Source organism: Ovis canadensis, chromosome 5, assembly GCF_042477335.2.
Source record: "Ovis canadensis isolate MfBH-ARS-UI-01 breed Bighorn chromosome 5, ARS-UI_OviCan_v2, whole genome shotgun sequence".
Classification (NCBI taxonomy): domain Eukaryota; kingdom Metazoa; phylum Chordata; class Mammalia; order Artiodactyla; family Bovidae; genus Ovis; species Ovis canadensis.
This window is the reverse complement of record NC_091249.1, coordinates 114,356,293-114,384,066: the sequence shown is the minus strand read 5'-3', so window position 1 is coordinate 114,384,066 and position 27,774 is coordinate 114,356,293. Positions and strand designations below refer to the sequence as shown.

The following is a 27,774-nucleotide window of genomic DNA, read 5'->3' as shown; positions in this document are numbered from 1 at the left end:
ATTGAGCTTTCATTCTCCTCTTATTCTACAAAAACAGCCTATTATGTCATGTTCTCACGAGGATTCTATTTCCTCTTGCCACTCCACTAAATCTCTCCATCGGTGCAGTCTCACTGCCTTCTTAGAGAAGATCAAATTGATAACTACCTCCTTTCCTTGGATTCCCCAGGAACGCATAGACAGGCCCTGTGAAGTACACGCCCACACTAGGCCACTCACAACATGGGGTTGCGAGCCGGGCCGAAATGCCGAGTAACAGCAGGAGCTCCAGCAAACCTGGGCGGCTTCTCGCTGGAGAACCACACCGATCTTTCATCTGTCCTAAATGTCGCTTCTTATTTCCCAGTGGAACCGCAGGCTTCACAGACATCCACATAACATTACAATTTTTCAGACTTAAAACAAAAGTTCGAAGGTAAAAATACCGTTTTCACAGGAAACAGAGATAAACGAAAGAAATCTCCCCTTGACTGTCAAAAGTATTGTAAATCTCATCGACAAACCATATTAATCCTTAAATTGAAGTATCAGTCCGGATCAGTTCAGTCGCTCAGTCGTGTGTGACTCTTTGAGACCCCAAGGACTGCAGCACGCCAGGCCTCCCTGTCTACCACCAGCTCCCAGAGCTTACTCAAACTCATGTCCATCGAGTCGGGTTGTTGATAGGGTTCAACAAGACTCTGAGCTTATTTCTTAAACTAAATTCGTGTTGGCAAGTGCCCATTTAGAAGCAAATGGAAGTTAAAAGTGCCACTTGTAAGGGGATATGTGGCCAGGATTTCTAAAGCCTTGACCAGTCAGCCACAGCAGCCAGTCTGCCAGTGTGGTAGGTAAGGTAGGAACTGGAATTTTACCTTCAGAAATGAAAATAAAAACAGAGTCTCAAAATGATGCAATGATTCATCTTGAACCACAGAGGTTCTAGGTCCTCTGGTACCCCAACAGGCTCCTCCCCTGGATATCTACTGCTTCTGATGACAGCCGGAAAGGGGGTGCTCTCACATTGCCTCCCAGCAAATCCACTATTTCCGAAGAACTGAGGCCAGATTTTTTCTTCCTTACCAATGACCCATGGCAGAGTCATTCACATCACCATAATATTTTCAAGGCAACTCATGAGGCTTGGAAGAAATGTTTCTTATTACCCAGTTCTCTTCCCTATATCCAGCGACAAACCTACTTTTTCTAAGGGAAAAAAAAAAAGTATCTTATCTCACTGGCTCAATTATTCTGGGAAAATCCTTGACTTTTCTAAACATCAGATTCTCATTGTCAATAACAGAAGAACAGTAGTACGACCTCATGCTGTAGTTATAAAGATAATGTATAAAGTACTGGCACATCAAAAGCCTCTCAATTAAAAAGTTATTACAATTAATAATAATGAACAAAACCAGAGAGAATCAGATTATACCACCTTCTTTGAAAGGCTTCATTTGTATTCCAGGACAGTGCTGCAACTGGGAGACGAGGAAGCAGAAACTGACCAAGCAAGAGCTTCAATAATTAAATGGGGACCCTAGTTTTTTGTTGTTGAAAATGAGGGTGTTGATCTTTTCCAGTCTAACATTCTGTGCTAGGAAAGCATTCTACAGCAATACTTTCATTTCTGCCACAGAAATATCTGCCCTCTTCTGTGAGCAAGCTCAAGTGAGTGTCCAATGGATGGGTACTTTCATCCGTCCATGTAATAGCCTGAAATTATTCAAAGTTTTATCCTTAAAGAATTTAAACTTTGCTTTCATTTAAACACCCAGGACTAGAGCTTTATACCACCACTAAACTCACCCATGAGCCCATTAACTTTAATGTTTTCCCAAAACTAAACACTGATTATAAAATCCTCCAATGTTTTGAATCTGAAAGTCAAAGGAATTATAGATGATGGCTTACTCTAATACCAAGAATTTATTTCACCATTTCATGATTCTAATTTTGATTCTAACTCCCAGAGGAAACACTGGATTAAATTCTAATACAGTTTTTCTAAAGAAGCCAGTTGGAGATAAGTTCTCATTTTTGTCTCTCAATTAGTGGAACTTGAAAAGACCTTCTTCCCTGGGATATAAATACAGAGCTGTGAGAAAAAGTAACGTGTTTGTATGAATCCAAGAACAGATATTGTTTTCATGAAACAAAAGGAAGCCTAAGAGAGGTTAAAGATGATGCCTACAGCCTAAGAAGACCAGCAGAGCTGAAAGGGTCTGACACAGATGCGGGTTACAAGGGTCCCAAATGAAATCCTTTTGTGCCAGGGTGTCACAAAGAGCAACCAGGCAGGCCTGGGTGTGTTTGGATTTAAACTAATCAACCGGTTAGTTCCACAAAGCTAAGATCCCTTCTGTTCAACTGATTAAGGCACATTTACCTGAAGTTCCCAAATGATGTCAATAGCTTCCAAAAGGTCAAATACAGCAACACACACCAAAGGTCCTAGTGTAAAGAGCACCAATAACTGCCCCCTTTATAATCTGCTGGGTGTCACTTATGAAATGTAGGGGATTATCCCTTTTTAATCCACTGTCCTGGTTTGATTTTTCTTTTTTCCTCTTTCCTCCAAAAGCTGAAACAATTTATACATTTGAACGATATACATTGCAAGACTGCCTGTTTATTCTATAGTATATCTGATTAAGACAACATAAATAGCCCAGCTTCTGCACCGAATCTTGCAAGGGGGTCTGGCAATGGGGCAGAAAGCATGGAGGTGGAACTATTTATTCAGCAGGGGCCAAGTACAACCAAAGCATTACCTGTGCTGCTAGCCCAAACTCAGAAAAAGAAACATATAGCTGTAACCATTGTCAAGTTAAAAAAAAAATGCACAAAAAAACCAGCATGGAAATAAAAAAGACGGACACTGGCCCGGTGGAAAATTCCATCTGTGTTCAAACCCGTGGATTCCAGCCCTTAGGGAGCGTCTTTAAAATCTGGTGTTTCATTGGTTTTCCCAAGCAGTAAAAGATTGAATGCATTCTTATAAAATATTAATCATCCATGTCTTGGGCACTGAGTCAAGGAAGAAAAGGGAAGAGAAGATAAGCTCAGGATACCAGAATATAAAGTCATCAGGACCAACGCGTCTCTGACAATGCTGTAGAAAAAGCGATAACTGCTGGCCCTGGGATTCAAAAGAAGTTCCAAGAACCAACAGGGCACCGTGCCTCGCACTGACATCCCTGACCTTCAGCTAAGGAAATGCAGACACTGTGGCACAGGATTTTAGAACACAGCACTGAATCTAAATCCCAGCTCGGCCACCTCTAACCCCTGTGATCTTGGGCAAGCTATTGATACTGAAACTTCCTGGGCATCGCATCTAACTACAAAATAAAGGAGAGAATAGCCATACCTCTGAACGTTGTTCCAAGCACTCCTGTGAGCCAGGCACAGAGGCAGGTACCAGGATAGAGTGCTGACTGAACCACGAAAGGGCGCTGAATTCACGGAGCTTGCGTTCTGGGTCAGGAGATAAAACAACAAGCCATTAAATGAACAACATAATCTGATACATATGGAAAAACACTCTGAAGAAACATATCATAGGATGACAGGATAAGAAACTGACTAGATGGGAGAATATAACTAGATGGGAGATGACTTAGAATTGTCATCTCTGTCTCAGTAGAAATGGCCTTTGAACAAGGAGAAGAATGCATAAAATAAAATCACAGGTCCTTCCAGACTCAGAGACCACCAAGAACAAAGATCCCAAGGCAAAAATGAGCTCAGAATGTTCAAGGAACATGAGGAAGCCCAGTGTGATTGAAGGAGCCTGAACAGTGACCAGCAAGTGTGGACATCTGTTCATAAATTGGAGTCAAAGTAATAAAGTAACTAATGAATGGAGCTTGGGGTAGAGAATAGGTCTAGAAATATAAATCTCAGTGTCCACACAATCTTCTGCAAAGTACTCACCACGGTGTCTGAAAAGTATGATTACAGATAAGCAAGCAGGAATCTCTCCATTCCCACTTTTCCAAGTAACTGAATTGATATTTGCTTTAGGGAGACTGTTAGCAAAGACCGAAAAAAGAAGGAAGACAGGTAGCACTGGACTGGCTCAGGGAGAACACAGACGTTGCATGCTGAGTGCCAACTTCTACAAAATAGGAGAAGCTTCCTGCTGTTCCCAGTCAGGCAGAATTCTGAGGCCAGCTGTGGCCTGTGTAACAAGGTGTCCCATTATTTGCAAAATACATAAATGTGACCGATTTCTAAGGCTTTGAAATTACACTTCTTTGTTGTAAGTTTTAAATATTTGTAAATATATTCTTAAATAGTTTTCTTTATTTAAATATGTTTATTTTGTTTCAAATATTTGTTATTTCGCAGCATAATAATATGATTAGATACCATCACCACCCGTATTCACAGGTAAGAAATCTGATGCTCAGAAAGAATAACTTATTTGCCCAAAGTGACCAAATAGTCAGAACTGGGAACCAAACTTGGGTGTCTCTATCTGAGACCACACTCCTATCTACTGTCACATATACAAGTAATTTGCTATCCTGCTAAGTCACTTCAGTCGTGTCCGACTCTGTGCGACCCCATAGATGGCAGCCCACCAGGCTCCCCCATCCCTGAGATTCTCCAGGCCAGAACACTGGAGTGGGTTGCCATTTCCTTCTCCAATGCATGAAAGTGAAAAGTGAAAGTCAAGTCGCTCAGTCGTGTCTGACTCTTCGCGACCCCATGGACTGCAGCCCACCAGGCTCCCCCGTCTCTGGGATTTTCCAGGCAAGAGTACTGGAGTGGGGTGCCATTCCTTATTTGCATTCCACTATGGTGGCACAGTGGTAAAGAATCTTTCTGCCAATGCAGGAGATGCGGGTTCGATCCCTGGGTCCAAAAGATCCCCTGGAGAAGGAAACGGCAACCTATTCTAGTGTTCTTGCCTGGGAAATCCCATGGACAGAGGAGCCGGACAAGCTACACAGGTTCGCAGAGGCGGACAACTTGGCGACTAAGTAAGCAACAGAACAAGAACTGTCCTTGCAGGCCTTCCCACCGGGGCTTGACTCTGGGATGGGATGCCTTGTGCTGTCATCACTCCGGTTCCGATATGTTCTCTAGTTTCTAAATTCTCATGCCGCTTCTGAAGGAAGCATCCTGGCACAGTTCTTTTCTGTACTGATGTTGGTGGAAAACGTTTGTTAAAATGCCAAACCGTATTTGATTTAGTGATGAGGTCATCTTATAAGCAAGCTGACGATTTTAGCAACCGCCAGAATTTCAGATTGTTTTAGCAATCACCTACCTAGTAGTCACCACCTACTCTATTTTTCAGCTGACAGGCATCCCATCTAGCTGCACTTAAAAATACACACGTATACATTATCAAATTAAGTTAGCGCCACTGTTGTTATTGTTGCCTCAACCACACAACCACAGATTCACATACATTAACTAAACAATAGGAATTTTTCAGAGGTTAGTCCTAAATAGGAATTTTATTTTTAAGGATTCCAGGGCAATGAGAAGTAAAAACCTCCAGACTTATCACAACATAGACAGAAAAGCTGAAATATATTTAACCCTGAATTGCTTTGTCCTGTCCCTCCACCCCATGCTTTCTTCCCTCCCCACCCCGACCCCTTCTGTTTTCTGCAAGAAGGTCTTCATAAGGAAGAAAAGTATGCCATATACCACCTTGATTTGATTCCAGCAAACTAGCCAGAATTTGAATTTTTATTAGCAAGACCCATAGGCAAGAGGAATAATATGCTATACCTATCAGAGTGGTTAGTTTTATTCATGAACTCCTGCTGGGCTAAGAAAAAAAAGAAGAAGAAGAAAAGCTAACTTCAAAGCATTATTGAAAGATGATTAACTCTCTAGCTGCAAATGAGAAGCACAAGCTACTTTGATGTGTGAGAATTTTTAGTGCCTAAATTTAAAGAAAGGACATGTATGATACAAGTTTAACCATTAAAAAAAATCCAATAATATACTTCTTTTGCATCTCAAAAACCAGTAATTACCTAAGGGAATAAATAAATTAGAACTCAGCCTCAGATATTAAGTCTTAAATGCAAAGTACACAAACCATATTCCTCCCTCATCATATAGTTCGGTGGCAAAATGCCAGCTCTAATATGTTCATACGGGAACTATAACTCTTTATATTGCCATTTTCTCATTTTCTCACAGTCACCCCCTCCACAAGGCCTCTGGGCATTAACCAAGTTGCATACACATCTTCACCTCAAAAAACCAACTAAGTATAAACTGGAGAGTTATTCAATGTATAAACGATGTGGCGTAGGACTGCAAAGACTGTGATTGTATAAAAGCCTGTGTCAATACTGAATTTGAAACCAACCTTGACAATGACCTAACATTGCCAACCTGGGTACCCTGAGCGATCATTGCCATAGTCTGCTTTTGCATAAGAGCTGCGAATTATTATTTAGTATGGATAATTCTTAAAGACTGTATGAAAACAGCCCATGGAATAAACTGTATACGTTTCAAGAGAAAATGGAAATTCCAAATGGAAAAGTGAGTGGATTAAAATGTGTGACTTTTCATAGCAATGGCCCAAAGATACGGGAAAGGTGGAAGGCTGACACCATGTACTTTATATGGTTTTTAACCTATAACTATATTGGATCTGATATTATTTATGAAAATACTTGCATTTTTACCAATCTGAATATATTTAAATAGTCTTCAAACCTACATGTTGGGACATCACAATTTTTTCTTCTCTCTCCTACCAAATTGACACATCTCCATCAATAACTACTTGGAAAAATACGCAAGGCAATCTCAAAGAGAATTACTGCGCTTCATTATGCAAAATGAAAATGGAGCTTTTAAAACATACTCTGTCTGACATTCAGGTCTGTATGCTGCTACAGCAGGTCAAAAGCCATTAGCCACCTGCTGAAAATGCATCCTAGGAAATAAAATGCCCTTCAAAATTATTTCACATACGGTATTCCCAAAGTAAAATGGGTGAGGTCATATTCTAAATGTCTAAAAATGTGGTATCTCAAAAAGAAATACACTTACCATGTCAGAAATTAATTTGAACACAGATTTAATAATGGTCATATAATTCAGAACATTCACAGTAGAAGAAGAAAGTACCGTGTCTACTATGAGAGAAAAGAACACACAGAATATCCTACATTATATGGCTGTTCCTCTCTCCATTTCCGACGAAAGGAACAGACTCAGTGTGATTCCAGGGATACTTAGGACATTCTCGCCTACCATTCAACAGTCTTCTGGGGACCGATCCAACAGTCCCCTTGAATCTTTAATACATTCGATAAGTCTGTTTGGGTAGAAGAAGCCAAACAAGAGGCCCTGTGCTAGAGTTCACAAGTCTATCTCATTTAACGTTTGGAAACTTGGCAATGAAGTGAATGGCTTTCTATCAGTTTTCTACTAATAGATTCTATAAGGAATTATTAGATAACTGGCCACTTGGCACTTCATACAGCCAGGCACTGACTCAATGTACATGAGTTTGGGTGAACTCCGGGAGTTGGTGATGGACAGGGAGGCCTGGAGTGCTGCGATTCATGGGGTCACAAAGAGTCGGACACAACTGAGCGACTGAACTGATCTGAAGCTAAGTGCTTGATGCGTCTTAATGCATTTAATTCTCATAACAACTTTATGACGGAGGTAACATCCTGTGCCATCTTACAAGTAAGAAGACGTTTCCAGAAATCAGATCTGCACACAGCTAGTCAAAACCTTACTTACCATGAGATTAACACAGCAATGGAATCTACCTTGCCCACTAGATTGTCTCCTTAACAATAATTGTGTGTATGTGCATCAGCAGTCTCTTTGGGGGGTAGTCTTTATTATTACTATTTGTTTGTTTTAGAGATTCTGAAAATATGCGGAGAAATCCCTTGGTAACTAAAATATGTCAGGTCTTCTTAGTAAGCCTCATGGAAGGAGGTTATTTGTTTAAAATCACCCAGTTACTTCAGAGATTCGTTATATAGAAAGTGGCCACTTTTCAGTGAGGGAAACACAGTTTATAAGCAGAGAGGTCCTGAATAGGACGGGGAAACTAAGGGAACTGAAAAGAGGAAAAGTGCAAGGAGAGTCAAATGCAAGGATGGAGAGATGCTTTTTCTTTTGCTATTTTCTCTAAACTTAGCTGGCTGACGATGGTGCTCAATGAACAAAAATAAAAAGGTAGCAGAATCAGAACCTGGTTTGCAATAGCAAAGGTGTCTCCTACTTAAAAACTGGGAAGCTCACATTTTCTTGCCTTACTTAAAAGATGGATTTCTACTGTGTGGAACTGCAAATACCCAATCTCACTGTCCAAGCTCCGAGACACATTCTGGTGCCATGACAGATTCAGATTCTTGGGTGTAGGGGCAGAGATGGGTCTGTAAGAGTCCTAGACTATTTACCTACAAATGTGGTTCCTAATATGGATCCAGGGCAACGCCTGATGACTGAACTCCTAAAGGGTCAGTGGGGTCACAGACGACTAGTTCTAGAGGTTCCAGTTCTCAAGGATTTGAGCCAATGTAAACCTGTTTGCAGAAATCTTAAGCTGGCTCCACAGTATAATTGCCAGTGTCCCTTCCAGGGGCCCTATTCCGAAATCTTTTCTCAGATCTCAGGAGTTTCTGTTGATGCCCCTGGGTTTGGGGGTTTTGTTTAATTACTTATTAAAAAGACGTTTCTCCCTTAAAAACGACACTGCAGGCCTCTAACTCTACAGGTATAAATTGAACAAAATAACTCCTAGTTAACAAAATATGAATTCAAACAAAGTGCTTCTGTTGAAATGGAGTATCTAAACTATTTCAGGAAAAAAAATAATTCACGAAGCCCGCTGATATTAAGGTTTGGAAATGATTCCCTTTTCCACACTCAAAACAAAGGAAATTGAATCCCTGCTTTAACTGGAGACTGTTGCTATTTGTCTTATGGCAAAAGGCCAAATCATGCATATTTTTGTGACTTCAGTCAAGAATCAAGGTCAGTCACCAGATTTCCCCCCACATCAACAACGCAGCAGCAGCACGCATTACAGATGTTCCTTTTCCCTTTCAACATGAGTTTTCAAACTCGGGTTTCCCTCTCAGAGCAGGGAAGATTTCTTCGTTTGTCAAAAGGTTAGCCATTAAGAAAATCACTTAGCTAATAAACAAGGAAATTAGCTAGCAAGCCTGATACAAAGCAGAGAGTAACAACACTAACAGCAGTCTGCACACACGAATTACGGCGGTCAGGAGTTGCTCTGATACGCACTTTTAACTTCAAACTGCTAGCAGTACTCAAAAAACTGAGCACCGCAGTATTAGGGGTCAGACAGCAGTTGTAACCTTTTCCCCTTGTCTCGCTTGGTTCCCACAAAAATCTCCATAAGTTCTGAGTGTTGTCAAGTATGTGAAGACAAAAAAAAGGGCAGCAGAAAAGAGGAAACAGAGGAAGCATCAGAGCAGGATAACCTTTCTTCCATTCCAACCATTTTTCTGTATCTTCTTTGGCTTGAAAATGTTTGAAGGAACCAGATAAACACTTGCTTAATTTTGAGAAGAGCCGCAAAGCCTAATAAACAACACACTGGAACTAGGCCTTGCAAATCCCAGGAAGGATGGTGCCAGATTTTGAAGCACATGGTTACCAAGCAAAAAAAAAAAAAATAATAACAGCAGAGTGTTTATGTTTACATTTTATCTGATCAATAGGTATGTAATTTTAAAGCTAATGATCTTCAATTTTTTTTTTTTTTTGCTTTCAACTCATATACAATTGGGTTTCTATCCTCTATGTTAGTGGTCCCTCACCTTTTTCACACCAGGGACTGATTTGGTGGAAGACAGTTTGTCCACAGATCAGGGGTGGAGAGGGTGGATTTCAGGATGCTACAAGCACCCTACATTTATTCTGCACTTTATTTCTCTTTTTAAATTAATTAATTTAAATTGGAGGAAAATTACTTTACAATATTGTGATGGTTTCTGCCACACATCAACATGAATCGGCCACAGGTACACACGTGTCCCCCCCGTCCTGAACCCCCTCCCGCCTCCCTCCCCACCCTCCCTCTGGGTTGTCCCAGCGCACCAGCTTTGGGTGCCTGGCTTCATGCATCAAACTTGCTCATCTCATCTGTTTTATTTATGGCAATGTACATGTCTCAACGCTATTCTCTCAAATCATCCCACCCTCGCCTTCTCCCACTGAGTCCAAATGTCTGTTCTTTCCACCTGCATCTCCTTTGCTGCCCTGCATGTAGGATCGTCGGTACCATCATTCTAAACTCCATATATATGCATTAATATACAGTATTTGTCTTTCTCTGTATAACAGGCTCCAGGTTCATCCACCTTATGAGAACTGACTCAAGTGTGTTCCTTTTTATAGCTGAGTAATATTCCATCATGTACATGTACCACAACTTCCTTATCCATTCACCTGTTCATGAACATCTAGGTTGCTTCCATGTCCCAGCTATTGTAAATAGTGTGCACTTAATTTCTAATCTAAAGCCAACACTGATCTGGCAGGTGGTACCAGTGGTAACCTGGAGGTTAGGACCTCTGTTCTATAATACCTGATGATCAAATAAACAGGCAAAGAGTTTAAAAAAAAAAACAAAACTCATACACAATTTTTTGGTGGGGAGTAATACAAATAAATTATTGTAAATTTTACTAAATTTCATATTTTATCAAAATGCCTTCAGTTTTATACAAAAATTAAACTTTTCCTGAAAGTATATATTTATATCTTCTCTCTGATTTTAAAGTAGCAAAGATCCTCTGATTTAATTACTCCTTACAGGGTATGTGAAATACTTTACTCAGCCCTTAGTTTAGTAATGCCTCCCTTCAATTGGTCAAAAATGTATTTAAATCGGTAAGAACGTACTTCTGCCAATTCATTCCAGGAAAACATTTCCATCTGCCTAAATCCCACCTCCACTCCAGGTTGACCCTTCCCAGACTTCTCCAAGATGACGGCCTCCCCCTGCCACCTCCATGGAACCCAGTCATCACAGGGATGCACGATCCTCCATATACTAGAAATAAAATAAAACATGGTTTTTCCTGTGGTCATGTATGGATGTGAGAGTTGGACTGTGAAGAAGGCTGAGCGCCAAAGAATTGATGCTTTTGAACTGTGGTGTTGGAGAAGGCTCTTGAGAGTCCCTTGGACTGCAAGGAGATCCAACCAGTCCTTTCTGAAGGAGATCAACCCTGGGATTTCTTTGGAAGGACTGATGCTAAAGCTGAAGCTCCAGTACTTTGGCCACCTCATGCGAAGAGCTGACTCACTGGAAAAGACTCTGATGCTCGGAGGGATTGGGGGCAGGAGGAGAAGGGGATGACCGAGGATGAGATGGCTGGATGGCATCACAGACTCGATGGACGTGAGTCTGAGTGAACTCCGGGAGATGGTGATGGACACGGAGGCCTAGCGTGCTGCGATTCATGGGGTCGCAAAGAGTCAGACACAACTGAGGGACTGAACTGAACTGAATACAGAGGATGAGATGGTTGGATGGCATCACCGACTCAATGGACATGGGTTTGGGTGGACTCTGGGAGTCGGTGATGGACAGGGAGGCCTGGAGTGCTGCAGTTCATGGGGTCACAAAGAGTTGGACACGACTGAGTGACTGAACTGAACTGAATACCAGTAATTTCTGCTTAAGTGATCATTTAAGTTAGCTTCATAAAACAGAAAGAGTCTCAAGTGGCAACTGGCCAAGGATAAATAAATCACTTCAAGTATATCCTAAATTGAAAAGTATTAAATAAATAATGAACTTTATTTAAAGTTCCCCAGTGAAGAGATCAGTGGGTATATGAATATGCTTAATGAATTTTTTAAAAGAAAGAAATACGCATTTAATGTGTTAAATCAGAAATTTTTGGGTAACTATAATTCAACATATTCCATACAACATATTGCTGAATTTTTAAGTTCTAAATGTAAAAATCATCTGCTCTAATTCTAATCACTTTACAAAATTGATAAATTAATTCTGTATAGAAATCTAAGATAAAGGTGTTGCTATAATTACTTAACTCATTTAATATTTTCAAAATTCTTTTAAAATCTTTTAGTAACTACTAAAAGTTAGTAGTTGGTTTTTTAAATGAGAAAGGATACTATTATATCACTTAATCAAAATGAGCTTTAAAATACAGCCAGTACTTACTTACATACTTAATATAGTGAGGTATATATGTGTATATAATATACCTGAAGGATCAGTCACTCGGTCGTGTCCCACTCTTTGTGACCTCTTGGACTATAGCCCACCAAGCTTCCCTGTCCATGGACTTCTCCAGGCAAGAACACTGGAGCGGGTTGCCATTCCCTTCTCCAGGGGATTTTCCTGACCCAGGGCTTGAACCAATGTCTCCTGCATTACAGGCAGATTCTTTACGATCTGAGCCACTAGGGAAGTCCCCATGATATACTTAAAATACCACGCTAAACAACTTTTTAAAAGCTTTCCCAATAATTTCAAAATTTTTTGAATTTCCACTTACAAGAAGCTTTGATTTAAACATTAAAAACAGAAACACCTAGACACTTTAGATTTAATTCATATAGATATTTAAATATGTTATCTATGTATTTCTTCTAGGAATTTTAAAAGCAAAGAAGCAGGTGTTCCAGAAAAAAATGTACGGGTTCAGAGAAGGCATCTTACATAATTTTAAAAGGAAGAAAGAAGAAAGAGGTCTAAGACACTATTTTAGTGTAGAAAGGAAAAAAAGTATATGTATTCAGTTCCTGTGAGGACTAAGGCTCCCGACCATGATGCGAAGAGGGACCTTTCTTTTTAGAGAAAAGAAAATTGATTTCCATATAACTTCCACCTCCCATATCTTTTAACATATACACAAATCCACATATATACACGCATCAATGTTAACTTTGACATATCTGAAATGGATTTCCTAAATTGCATAATACTATGTTGAAATATAAATTATAATCCCCAAACAACATACTGTTCCACTTGGCAGCACTCTTATCTGCCACCGGAGACTTTTGTGGTACCATTTTTTTTTTTCTAGGATTGCTAAACAAAGAACATTTCCGGCTCACAATCAATTTATCAGCCAGTATGAGACTACCAAAAACCTCAAAAACTCTGATTTGCAAGAAGAATAAACCAGTGGTAACTATGTGTTACAAACCCTTCACTGGACAAAATTATGGTTTGCAGAGCTCCTTTAGATAGGGAGCACTTTGAGTGTATTTCAAAGAGATCTCAAATTACCAAAACTAAATCTGCCATAAAATTATAGTAATACGTTGCCCTCTCCAACTCTTCATAACACCAGTCAATGGCAAATGGGTGACCATATATGATATGTTTTTGAAAGCTTACGCAAGCAAAGAGATCTTAATAGTCAATTGTTTGGTAAACTGATAAAAAGGCTCTTGCAATTGTCAAGTGTTTTTTATACAAATACATTCATTTCCTGGAACTTGGTAAATGCTTGTTTTGAAAGTAACCGTATAGTCTTTTCACGTGTCTTTTATCACTATTGAATTGGAGAGCAATTTATGACAACACAGATTCCACTGACCTTGAAGGTTTTTCTCAAAGTTGTGATTTTGGCATTACTTCTGCCACCTCACATATCCTTTAACATATACACAAACCCACAGATATACACACACTAATGTTAACTTTGATACATCTGAAGTGAATTTCTTAAATCCCATAATAGTATGTTGAAATAGAAATTATAACTCCCAAACAACATATGGTTATAATCTTCATTCATGGAAAATAGGGCCAGAGAGTTGCTCAAATACTTTGCTGTAAGAAATTCTCAATAATTAGTTTATTATTATCTTCCTTATGAGGATGGGAAAAACTTCTCCCAATGTTTGCATATTGCTTAGTAAAAATGTCAACTGTTGCTGCGTTTCAGCAATACTTGGCTTAACGGAGAACACCCAAATGGAAATTTTGACTACAGCCGTACTTTCCCTCAAGAGACTCCTAGCATATCCTACATAAAGACAAGTTATCTGAAGTTATCTGGTTACATATTTTAAGGATGATTTAAAACTGACTGACAGGGTAAGTTTTTCTCACCCAAGGTTGAAGAAAGGTCATTTACTTAACCTATCTGGCCTTCAGCAACAGCCCCCAAACAGAGTTATGCCATCCACCTAAAAGGTTTTTTTTTTTCTCTTCGTCTTGGTAATACTTGGCAAAATGTTGAAAAACAAAGAAATCCATTAGGAAAAAAATAACAAAAGAAATAATATGCAACCAGGTTACTAATATCTTTTACATACAAATACATCTCACAAACAGAAAAAAGGAACATACCAGGTTAATCATGACATGTAGAAACACGTCTGCTAAATAATCATATACAAATGGTCGCCACCAATGCAAGTTAAAATAAATGATAATAATTATTCACGTCTCAAATTGGTGCTATTTAAAAATAACTAATTCCAGGATGGGCAATAGGTGGTCCGATACAGATCATATATCACGTATAGTTTATACTAATATCATGGTTTATATAGAAGTATAAACTTGCACAGTCTTTCTGAAGGACAATTCGGCGCATATATATCAAACGCCTTTTTAAATGTTCATATCTTTCTACTTAATTTTACACCTAGGGATTTATTTTTAAAAATAGGGATAGGCAAAAGATTAAAAGTATTTTCATCACAGTGTCACATATAATAGCAAGAAAAAGAAGAATATTCTAAAATCCTAGTAATAGCGGACTGGTGCAGGCATAAAATAGAAGCGAATGTAGCTACTTAGAAAGCAGCTGTGAAAGAATATTTAGTGACATGAGAAAATGTTACCGTTTAATACTCAGTGAAAAAATATTCAGGTTATAAAACAGAATAATCGTTACAATCCCAATTTTATGCCTCTCAGCTTTGTGTCTCTGCTGGTTCGTGTATGTGCATATACTCATGGACAGAACAGTAGAACTGCTGACATGCAAACAAATGGTGTCAGTGCCTGACTCTACGGGGTCAAATAATGGGTAACATTTTCATCTTTGACTGCACCAGGTGGCTTGTGGAAATCTCAGTTCCTCGACCAGAGACTGAACCCAGAGCCATAGCAGTCAAAGCCCCAAATCCTAGGCTACAAGGCAACTCCCAATAATGGGTAGTTTCTAAAATACTGTCACCTTTGTGCTTTTTTTGAACAAATATAATTCAAGAAACCATGGGGGAAGGGGAATATAGTCACTCACAAAAATAAAACTGGATAACCTCTTATACTAGAGATAATGTTTTGAATAACTAGAATAAAGCTGCTCAGAATAATGAAAATAATGTTCCTATAAGAGGCTTAAAATAGACTCTACCCACAGAAACGAATAGAGTGGCATCAACTTCTCAACCTGGCGAAAGCAGGCGAGTGAGCAATGATGGGTTATCTACGCATATGCGTGCGCGCTCAGTCGTGTCCAACTCTTTGCAACCCCATCAGGGACTGTAACCCTCCAGGCTCCTCTGTCCATGGGATTTTCCAAGCAAAAATACTAGAGTGGGTTGCCATTTCCTCCTCCAGGAGATCTTCCTGACCCAGGGATTCAACCCACATCTCTTATGTCTCCTGCCTTGGGAGGCGGATTCCTTACCACTGAGACACCTGGGAAGACCCAGGTAACCTAATCCCATTCTATTTCGATACTCTTTCTACCCTACTACTTGGATCCCAGGACAAGAGTCAAATAAGACCTCAGATGAACCAGAGGCTTCAGTGAAGAAGATCCTGTCATAGCAAAATATGAGATCCACCGTGATCTTTGTACAGATATAAAACCCAGATACTAGCCCTAGAGATTCCTCAGCAGTCTTTCAGGCAAAAAACTGTCCATTTCTCGAGACAATTATCAAAATTGTTTTTATATCAACAGCAAAATTGTGTGGCATATTTTATAATAAGTAAGACACACTAGTTTCCATAATCTAAGTTTCGATCGCCTGTATTTTAAAGGTTGTTATTTGCTACCGGTTCACTGAGCTTGTAAGTAGACTTGATGGGTAACAGTTAAGTTCATTATTCCATACACGAGGCTATAATTTCCTGAATAAACAAATATCGGTCAACAAATATTTATTGAGCATCTTCCATGTTCCAATGACGTCAAGTACTGAAAGACAGTATTTTTAAATACGGGCAAATCACTCCCCAGATCATACACAATATAAGGCAACTCTCTTTTCCCCAAATTTAGTCTAAAGATGACTAAAGAATATTTATGAATACAAATAACTAGCTAACACTTACATCTGTCTCATTAGTTTATTCTCTAACTGGGAGCATTTCATTACTTTATATTACCAATTTTAGTAAGTTTGGCTTTTTTTAGTGCAGTAAAATATACAAGTGAGAGTTAGACTATAAAGAAAGCTGAGCGCCAAAGAATCGATGCTTTTGAACTGTGGTGTTGGAGAAGACTCTTGAGAGTCCCTTGGACTCCAAGGAGATCCAACCAGTCCATCCTAAAGGAAATCAGTCCTGGGTGTCCATTGGAGGGACTGATGTTGAAACTGAGACTCCAATACTTTGGCCACCTCACGAGAAGAGCTGACTCATTTGAAAAGACCCTGATGCTGGGAAAGATTGAGGGCAGGAGGAGAAGGGGACGACAGAGGATGAGATGGTTGGATGGCATCACCAACTTGATGCACATGGGTTTGGGTGGACTCCGGGAGTTGGTGATGGACAGGAGTCCTGGCGTGCTGCGGTTCATGGGGTCGCAAAGAGTAGGACACGACTGAGTGACTGAACTGAACTGAAAATATACATAGTATAAATGTACCATTTTAAACCATTTTTAGGTACACAGTTCAGCTGCATTAAATACACTGTCATACAACCACCATCACCATTCATCTTCAGGACTTTTTCACCTTCAAAAACTGAGACTCGGTACCCTTTACACAATTTTCCCCATTCTCCACCACACTCACCCACTTCTGGCAACCACCATTCTATGTTCTATCTTTATTAAGACTACTCCAGGTCCCTCGTGTAAGTGGAATAGTACCATATTTGTCCTTTTGCGTCTGGCTTATTTCACTTAGCATAATGCCTTCAAGATTCATCCAGGCTGTAGCATGTGTCAGAAATTCATTCCTGTTTAATGCTGAGTAATATTTCATTGCTCGTATATACCACACTTTGTTTATCCATTCAGCCATCGATGGACATGTGGGTCACTTACATCTTTTAGCTATTGGTAACATCGTTGTTATGAACATTGGTGTACAAATATCCACTCAAATGCTTGCTTTCAAACTTTGAGGATATACCCAGAAGTGGAACTGCTAGACAAGTTTTGCTTTTAAAAATTCCAACTTGCAATAAACAGGTCTCTTCATTTTTTAAAAATCAAGACCATCAAATTCAGTCTCTGAACTTTTAATGGCAAAACAGCTATTTTATTCCCTTTCATTGTATGCTTTAAAAGCCCAAGTTAAAAATAAAAGTACTTTTCATACCTATGAGGGGAAGGTTCATCTCCCCATAATGCCAGGGTTAGCCAAGTTCCCTCTAGCAAAGTGTATCACTCTTCAGCAAAGACATCTATAAATATTTTTCCTGTTTCCCACACCTTCCAGCTTCTGCCCTTGAGTGTCACCCATCAGGGCACTTAACCACCAAACTGTTCTGTTCTTGTAAGTGATATGTTCCCCTCCCACTATTAACACATTCTCACCTCACACTTCCTGATAACACATACTTACTTTAATAATGCCACCACAATGCTCACGATTCTAGTGTTAAAATAACAATCACTTAATTGGAAGAATTCCAGCCCAATGCAATAAAAACAAAGCAGTATGCTTCAGATAAAACGATGAGCCTCTGAACACAGTATCTGATTTCATACCATCATAAAAACCAGATGTAACACAACCGGCCCATAATACAGACATTAGCATCTGTTACTCAGTAGTTACAAATGAATTACACCTTATGTAAAAAAAAAAAAATTATATGTGGGGATTCCGCTCACATTAACAAGTGAGTAGTTTTTAAAAATTATATAAACACAAACAAGGCATTTCATTGCTGCTATGAGTAGAGGAATAGTCCAGAGATGCAAAGTCACCATTTTTGAAATCCTAACTGTGAATAACTGACCACTTGAAAAGAGAAAAGTAGTTCCTATCAAAAAGAAAGAGAGTTATTAGGCCTTGAGTACAATCCATAACTTTAAGACACCGGTAGTATGATGAAGTTATTAAAGTCTTTCTGACAAAGCAAAGACTGTAATAACTCACTGCCACCTTCATCAAAGCTAGTGAGTTATGGAGTATATGAAGGGTAATTACCCTTTAAGTGAAGTATGTGGGCAGTTTCTTCTTATAAATTTTTATCTTTAACACATAAATTGCCACATTTTGTTAACAAACAATTCAGTGTAGGCTGAATTATGTGATTAAATTATAAAAGAAAATTGCTTCAAATCTGTTCGTTTCTCATCTACGACATCAAACATATAATTTCTGTTACTGAGGTCCAGTGATTTGTTTGAAGGCAATCAGAACTGTGGAAGTACAGATTAACGGAAACAGGACTTCCCTCAAGTATTTTTCCACTGAGAAGGAGCAAAAGGTTTTTCACAGATGTGATACAATTTTATTTCTTAAATAAAAAACTAGCATACCTATTTTGTCTACTGTCAACAATGCCAGTAGGACCCCTGAAATGCCTATATATGTATCATTTAATAAATCCTGTTAAATCAAGACAGAGAATTACAATTGCTTAGATAGGGAGCTATCAATTGATACTGGAAATATCCAGTATTTCTTGAGAAGATCCAAGATGGGTATTTACCTGTGTCAAGACATTTCCATTCATTCATCAAAGAAAGCCACATCTCAAAAACAGCTACTGGCCCCCGCAAGAGTATCATGAAATATGGGCTTCCTTGCTGAAAGCTGCACAATAGTTCCCTTCCAGGAGTAAAGCTCGTTGGGGTCTTTAGACCATAAAGCGGCATATTTTCAATGTCTTTTACTGAGTCTAGGAAGTTTGTCCCAACCATGGGCCATTCCTAGAACATAAGAACTCCAAGTAGCAGAGGAGAGAGTCAGCTATATTTAGAGCTTTCCTGGACACAGGCCTAAATTAAAGATCTCTGTGGGTCTGACCGGGCCGAGACAGAGTACGGGCTTCCCCGGTAGCTCTGGCGGCAAAGAACTCGCCTGCCAACACAGGAAACAAGAGAGATGTGGGTTCAGTCCCTGAGTTGGGACAATCTCTTGGAGGAGGGCATGACAACCCACTCCAGCATTCGTGCCTGGAGAATCCCGTGGACAGAGGAGCCTGGTGGGCTGCAGGCCATGGGGTCGCAAAGAGTCAAGACAGGAACTGAAGCGAATTAGCACCAGACACAGTATCCTGAACTACATCCAACCCTCTGCTGCCAGCTCCCAAACCAACTGAAAGAGGTTGAAAATGTGAACGGTATCGCTGTTTCGAGGAGGATAAGTAAAATGTTAAAGATGAAGAATTTCTCCTTGGCCTTGACACCAGCGTAATGATTTCTCAAGTAAGGGAAGATTTTAAGTGAAATTCAGATCATTACAATTCAAGAATGGTTAGACACAGAATTAATTTACAAATCTCCGACGCTTGCAGAGGCACTACCTTCCTCTCATTGTACTGCGAGGGTCAAATGCATCAGCTGGGAATTACCATTGTTATTACTAATTAAAATCACACATTGCTTGGTAGCTTTCCTTCATATAATATTAGATGCAGAGCCTGTTACGATATATTCATAACCTTCATATTATGCATCAAAAGAGTAGTAACTTACTTATTCCTGTTCAGAGTAAATTATTGACTTGCTCCTGGCTATGCTCAGAATGTGTTATTAATGAAGCACAATTTAAAATTGTAAAGAATTTGGAGCCTCGTTGCCCCAACCCTCAACTTGGAGTCAAAAATCTAGCTCATTTCTAAATGAAAAGGTACAGTTTAACTTCTATATGTTTAGAAAGTATACTATATTTTGGGTACATATCTATATTTTCCCCATGAATGCTTCAGAATTTAATCCCTAGAAATCCACTGGTTTGTAATCTTTCCCTTCAATGTTCAAAAGTTCAAAAAGCTGAAAAAAAATCACATAATGCCAGAAATTATCAATAACAACAATTTAGAAAATAAGACTGACACTGAGAAAAATTTCCAATATTAATAAGAGCTTACATTTATAGATTAGTAACTAAATGCGAACCACTTCTCAAAGTACTTTTTACAAAGTACTTTTACTCTTATTCATTCACCTCTTACAGAAAAACCCTATAAGATGGGTAACATCAAGCTAACCATTTTGCAGATGACGAAAGCTAAGCACACAGAATTTAAGTAACATGTCCCAAGTTAAACCTCCTCTAAGCGATTGGAACTCAGTTCCAGAACCTATAGGCTTAATCATGACACAAAACTGCCTCTTTTAACAGCTGCAATAAGAAATTTATTCTTGTTTTCCCCACTTCAATTCTTTCTGTGAAAATGAATGTGTTTGGTGTACACCTGACACAAGAATGGAATAGTAAGCCTATAAAAAATTAACTTTTACTATAATTTTGCCAACATATTCTACAGATTCTATTAACTACTACAAATAACTTCATACAAATGATCCAAATATAAGAGATTATAGATTTGTTAAAAATTCATCATCCTTGGCTCAATCTGAAATGAAATGGAGATGTTTAAAAATAAATGCATATATAATCATTTGAATGATTTTGAAACGTAAATAACCATAGTGAAAATTCCCAATCCCACACCCTCATCTCTATTTGCTTCCAAAATTCTAGAACCAAATTTTCAACTAGGCAAAATGTTTCCTGAATGATTAAGGGCACCTTGTTTTCAATAGTTTCATCATTTCCCCAAGCTTACACTGTCTAAAGATATTCCTGCCCCATTTAATGGCATGGTTTAATCCACTCAGAAAGTATTCTCTTTGACCAATTCTCTCTTTCAACCTCAATCCAACTAGTCAATCACAAAATTCCACCAGTTTTGTCTCTGAAATGACTGCTGATCCCTTCATTCCTATGGGCTTCCCTGGTGGCTCAGCTGGTAAAGAGTCTGCCTGCAATGCGGGAGACCTGGGTTCAATCCCTGGGTTGGGAAGATTCCCTTAAGAATGGAAAGGCTACCCACTCCAGTATTCTGGCCCGGAGAATTCCATGGACTATATAGCTCATGGGGTCACAAAGAGTCAGACACGACTGACTGACTTTCATTTTCATTCCTGTATTCATTGCTGTAGTTCTCAACCCCATCTTCCCACCCCCATGATCCTGGAAAGGGAGCAGCTTCTAACAGCTTGCCTTATCTTCTGATTTGTTCTTTAAGTCCCCCAGATATCTAGGAGTAGTATCTTCCTTTTTTAAGTAATTTTTTTTTTATTGAACATACAGATGGCTAACAAACACAAGAAAACATGTTCAACATCGCTCACTATTCAGTTCAGTTCAGTAGCTCAGTTGTGTCCAACTCTTTGCAACCCCATGAATCGCAGCACGCCAGGCCTCCCTGTCCATCACCAACTCCCGGAGTTCACTCAAACTCATGTCCATCGAGTCGGTGATGCCATCTAGCCAACTCATCCTCTGTCGTCCCCTTCTCCTCCTGCCTCCAATCCCTCCCAGCATCAGCGTCTTTTCCAATGAGTCAACTCTTCCCATGAGGTGGCCAAAGTATTGAAGTTTCAGCTTTAGCATTAGTCCTTCCAATGAACACCCAGGACTGATCTCCTTTAGGATGGACTGGTTGGACCTTCCAGTCCAGGGGACTCTCAAGAGTCTTCTCCAACACCACACTTCAAAAGCATCAATTCTTCAGTGCTCAGCTTTCTTCACAGTCCAAATCTCACATCCATACATGACTACTGGAAATACCATAGCCTTGACTAGATGGACCTTTGTTGGCCAAGTAATGTCTCTGCTTTTCAATATGCTATCTAGGTTGGTCATAACTTTTCTTCCAAGGAGTAAGTGTCTTTTAATTTCATGGCTGCAAGCACCATCTGCAGTGATTTTGGAGCCCCCAAAAATAAAGTCTGACACCGTTTCCACTGTTTCCCTATCTATTTGCCATGAAGTGATGGGACCAGATACCATGATGTTCGTTTTCTGAATGTTGAGCTTTAAGCCAACTTTTCTGCTCTCCTCTTTCACTTTCATCAAGAGGAGCTTTAGTTCCTCTTCACTTTCTGCCATAAGGGTGGTGTCATCTGCATATCTGAGGTTATTGATATTTGTCCCAGCAATCTTGAGTCCAGCTTGTCCTTCATCCAGCCCAGCGTTTCTCATGATGTACTCTGCACAGAAGTTAAATAAGCAGGGTGACAATATACAGCCTTGACGTACTCCTTTTCCTATTTGGAACCAGTCTGTTGTTCCATGTCCAGTTCGAACTCTTGCTTCCTGACCTGCATACAGATTTCTCAAGAGGCAGGTCAAGTGGTCTGGTATTCCCATCTCTTTCAGAATTTTCCACAGTTTATTGTGATCCACACAGTCAAAGGCTTTGGCATAGTCAATAAAGCAGAAATAGATGTTTTTCTGGAACTCTCTTGCTTTTTCCATGATCCAGCAGATGCTGGCAATTTGATCTCTGGTTCCTCTGCCTTTTCTAAAACCAGCTTGAACATCAGGAAGTTCATGGTTCACGTTCTGCTGAAGCCTGGCTTGGAGAATTTTGAGCATTACTTTACTAACATGTGAGATGAGTGCAATTGTGCGGTAGTTTGAGCATTCTTTGGCATTGCCTTTCTTTGGAATTGGAATGAAAACTGACCTTTTCCAGTCCTGTGGCCACTGCTGAGTTTTCCAGATTTGCTGGCATATTGAGCGCAGCACTTTCACAGCATCATCTTTCAGGATTTGAAATAGCTCAACTGGAATTCCATCACCTCCACTGGCTTTGTTTGTAGTGATGTTTCTAAGATCCACTTGACTTCACATTCCAGGATGTCTGGCTCTAGATTAGTGATCACATCATCATGATTATCTGGGCAGTGAAGATCTTTTTTGTACAGTTCCTTCCTGTATTCTTGCCACCTCTTCTTAATATCTTCTGCTTCTGTTAGGTCCATACCATTTCTGTCCTTTATCGAGCCCATCTTTGCATGAAATGTTCCCTTGGTATCTCTAATTTTCTTGAAGATATCTCTAGTCTTACCCATCCTGTTGTTTTCCTCTATTTCTTTGCATTGATCGCTGAGGAAGGCTTTCTTATCTCTCCTTGCTATTCTTTGGAACTCTGCATTCAGATGCTTATATCTTTCCTTTTTTCCTTTGCTTTTCGCTTCTCTTCTTTTCACAGCTATTTGTAAGGCCTCCTGAGACAGCCATTTTGCTTTTTTGCATTTGTTTTCCACGGGGATGGTCTTGATCCCTGTCTCCTATCAAAACTACAATGAGATATCACCTCCTCACACCTGTCAGAATGGCCTCATCAAAAAGTCTACAAACAATCAATGCTGAAGAGGGTGTGGAGAAAATGGAATACTCTTGCACTGCTGGGGGGAATGTAAACTGATACAGCCACTATGGAAGACAGTAGCAGAAGTATATTTTAAAACAATTTTAATACGCTTTTTAACAATTTCCAGTTGTGTATCGCAAAAGCTCCAAATTCAAAGTATATTAGATTTACCCAAAGGGTTTGTGAAAACAAACAGATATTTCTGGGGAGATCCCACCAACTTTCCAATTCAACAGGACTGGGAGGGGGCCCAGGAATCTGCATTTCCTACAGGCTCCTGAGTGGTGCTAATGCTACTGAGCCAGCAACCACACTTTAGCTTCTCAACTGATCCTGGGCATTAAAATTACTTGGAAAAGTTTTGCAAAGTGCCCTGCCACTGATTTTCTTTTTCCCAATCTTCCCAGTAATTCTGGTTTGCAAAGAGTATTGTACACTTGAAACTTGTTAAGAGGGTAGATCATAAATGGTCTCACCATACTCAGCAAGATGTAGTGATGGATACATTAACTAACTTGACTGTGGTGACCATTTCATAATACATACAGGGAAACATCAGGTTATATGCCTTAAATATAATTTTTATTTGTCAATTATGCCTCAATAAAGCTGAAACAAAGCCACATTTTACCAAGTGTCCTCTATTTTCACTTTCTAAATCTGGCAAGCCTACCCACATTTTCATTTCAAACTCGGTCCTACAAAACATGTAACCAATCCTGATCATGACAAGAAATTTGAATATTCATTGTATAAGGCAAATGGATGAACTGAGTAATACATGACATCAGCTAAGATTACACTGAATGAGAAGCTTTCTTGCTTTTCATCTGAGCCTCTTCCCTTCTTGCCGTCACACTCCCCACACAAACACACCCTGATGTACAAGTTTCCTGCCAAGTCTCCATCTGTGAGAATCTGTTAAAGCGGTGCTACCAATGAGGAAATAAAAACTTGGAAACGAAGGCACATTCGAGTTTCAGCTACAACCAAACAATATGATGAGAATAACAGAAAGAAGGAAAACTTTAAAAAGAAATGCTTTTTTCACAAGAGCAGCTTCTTAAAAATAAGAGTTAAGTGGAAAAAAGAAGTCACTGTGTTGCCTGTGCCAATATCACCAGCAAAAAAATAAAATGAGAGAAAGAGAGCAAGCCCTGGGAATATAAAATTTAATTGATTCTGCCTTTTCTACTACCTGGAACTTAAAAACCTAATATTGACTTTGGAAATATTTCTAAACCCTGCAATGCTATTTTAATTTTTAAATACTATGTTTGAAAGGTTTGCATCCACTTCTCAATAAATATAGATGTTTTTCCTTCAAGCGTCTTGCTAAAATAAGGGCTGGATTTTTTTTTTTCCTTTCTTCTTTATAGCTGTCAATCATATATATTATTTGTGTCTACTTCAAACTCATTTTGCAATAAAGGATTTCAAAATCTTCTCTCCCTCCTCTGGGGGAGTCACAGAGGGTGAAACAAATCAGGAAAACGACTTTATATAATCCTTTCATTTCGGATCCTGGCCCTTTCTGCTATGAACTTCATGCCAAAGGTCTGCGTTACTGTGCTTTAGATACCGACACGATGAAAGAAGCTTTTACATTCTATAAAGAGCACGGTCACCTTTGGCGTCAATGTTGGAGAACAGTGAGGAGTGATTCAGTCTTGGAGGAAAATATACTGGGTTCTGAAAGTGTTCAGGTTTGAAATTCTCTGCATGTTTAGCTCTTAAGAATGTCAATTTCACAAGCAAGCTATAGCAGCAACCCAGCCTTCATCAGTTCCATGCTGAAGGCTTAAAGCAAGTAGACTTGAATAGGCAGCAGACAAGAGCGTGGACATGGGCAACACACCGCATGGCTTCAGACCCCAGCTCAGCCACTGATGAGCCCTATGACCTTGGACAAGCTTCCGAGACTCTTCACACCTCATCCACGTAAGCTGGATAACAGTAACAGCGTCTATGTGATACGGCTGTTGTAAGCATTAGAAGATACAATTCTCAGAACAATGCCTAGTCCACAAAAACACCATAAAAATATTGCAATTACATTAGTATTGAAAACATTTCTGGGCTCAACGTGTGAATGCAAGACTCAGTATATAATAGCTAACCTTCTCACTTATGTTTCCTGGCCTGCATTAGAGATCAAGATTTTAAAGAAAACCATTATCTTGTCTTTTATTTCCTATCAAGAGTTCGTGCTTGCAGAAAGCTAAAATTATTTTACAAATATAGCCTGGTTGAGAGGCATCATAATGTCAGGGGGACATCCAAGACATGGATTAAAGTCCTGGTTCACAGTCAAGCTGTGACTGCACTTCAGCATTCAGTTTTTTTCTCATCTATAAGATGAGAAGGTATCCATCGAATTTCTGACATTTCTTTCACACCTAAAATTCTGTCTTGTAACCTTTAACATACATGTCAATCTTGTCAGAAAGGAATTTCGGTGAACTTCTGCTTATTAAAGGACCTTCCTGTGGCAGTTTTTCTTGAAATTCTCTTTCCCTAGGCTCTCATACTTCAAAATGTATCCTCCTATGCTGTACATACTTCCCATCCCTGCAACGCCAGGCTATAAAATAACCCCAATGTTAAATGACCAGAAACACAAGAATGAGGTATTAGCAAAAGCATCCATTACTAGCACAGCTGGGCAGAAAAATTAATAATGCCTATTACTGTGGTAAGGGAAATCAGTCCTGAATAGTCACTGGAAGGACTGATGCTGTAGCTGAAGCTCCAATACTTTGGCCACCTGATGTGAAGAACTGACTCATTGGAAAAGACCCTGATGCTGGGAAAGATTGAAGATGGGAGAAGAACGGGATGATAGAAGATGAGATGGTTGGATGGTATCACCAACTTGATGGACATGAGTTTGAGTAAACTCCAGGAGTTGGTGGTGATGGATTGGGTGGCCTGGTGTGCTGTGGTCCATGGGGTTGCAAAGAGTCGGACACAACTGAGCGACTGAACTGAACTGAACTAATTACTGTAGTATGCAATGGTTTTGTCCATATTAATGAATAGTACTGTGTCCTAAATTCACATCTTTTGCAGCTGGATAAGACCTCAGAGAAGTGTTTCTCAATCTGGGCGTTTCCTCCCCCAGAAGACATGTGGTAATCTCTGGAGCCATTTTTGGCTGGAACAGTTAAGTGAGCACACTGGCAAAGTAGAAGCCAGGGATGCTGCTAAACACCCTGCAGTGCAAAGGATAGATCCCACAGCGAAGGATTCACTGACTCAAAACACTGAAAGTGCAGGTGTGGAGAATTCCTGGTGGCTCAGTGGTAAAGAATCCAGCTGCAATGGAGGCAATGTAGATTTGATCCCTTGGTTGGAAAGATTCCCTGGAGAAGGAAATGGCAGTCCACTCCAGTATTCTGGGCTGGAGAATCCCATGGACAGAGGAGCCTGGCAGGCTATAGTCCTTGAGGTCACAAGAGTTGGACATCACTGAGTGACTCAACAACAGAGCAATGGCTTTCCATGGAACCAGCACTGCACCCAAGAGAGCAGTTTGGAAACCTGGTCATCGGTTTGGTGTGGGGAGAGAGCTATTGGCCTGAGCAGACAGGAGTCCTCAGCCACATCATGCGAGGTGCATTATTAGTTCTTGATGAAGTGCCTACCACATTCTACGAAACTTACAAGCGTCCCATGAACCATGCAAGTGATATGCCTGTTTATGATTATCCAAGCCTAGAACTCAATTCCATTTTGCATACAAAGAATTTTTTGCATGGTTTTAAAACTTCTGTGTTTAGAAATGAAATTGTATAAATCAAGATAAGACGGTTATTTTGTCTGATGTGGAACTTCTCCAAGAGTTGTTCATCATTCTGGAAAAATAGCATCACCAACCAGCAGTGCCATTCCCAGTATTTGACTGGGCAACACATCAAGACCCATCTGCATTTGTAACCTTCTTATGCACTGTTATTCTACAAATAGGCGCAAGCTTCTGAACACTTCATTATGTCTTCCCATGTAATAATTAAATATTTGCATATTAAAATACATATTATTTTATTATAAACCGATTGATCTGTATCACTCTTTTATGTTATGGTTAGAGATTTTATGTAAACATGTATTTTAATTATGCATGTAGGCAAGTTATATTATATGTGAATTTCATTTCAATGTAATAAAGAGGGCACTAAAAAATACATGCTATATTGAAATATGTATATTATCATATGTGAAATAGATCACCAGTCCAGGTTCGATGCATGAGACAGGGC

General features: G+C 39.6%; 1 protein-coding gene across 46 annotated transcripts in view; it reads right to left on the bottom strand.

Annotated features, from left to right (window-relative positions):
• Nucleotides 1–27,774, bottom strand: part of PAM (peptidylglycine alpha-amidating monooxygenase) — a 323,041-nt gene that overhangs the window by 269,345 nt on the left and 25,922 nt on the right. For 39 of the 46 annotated variants that reach the window (XM_069590236.1, XM_069590190.1, XM_069590195.1 and 36 more), the window contains one exon: nucleotides 3,353–3,459. The exons of the other annotated variants lie outside the window; for them this stretch is intronic. The gene's annotated coding sequence lies outside the window, so the exon portion shown is untranslated. The remainder of the gene's footprint in view (nucleotides 1–3,352; nucleotides 3,460–27,774) is intronic. 46 annotated transcript variants of the gene reach the window in all.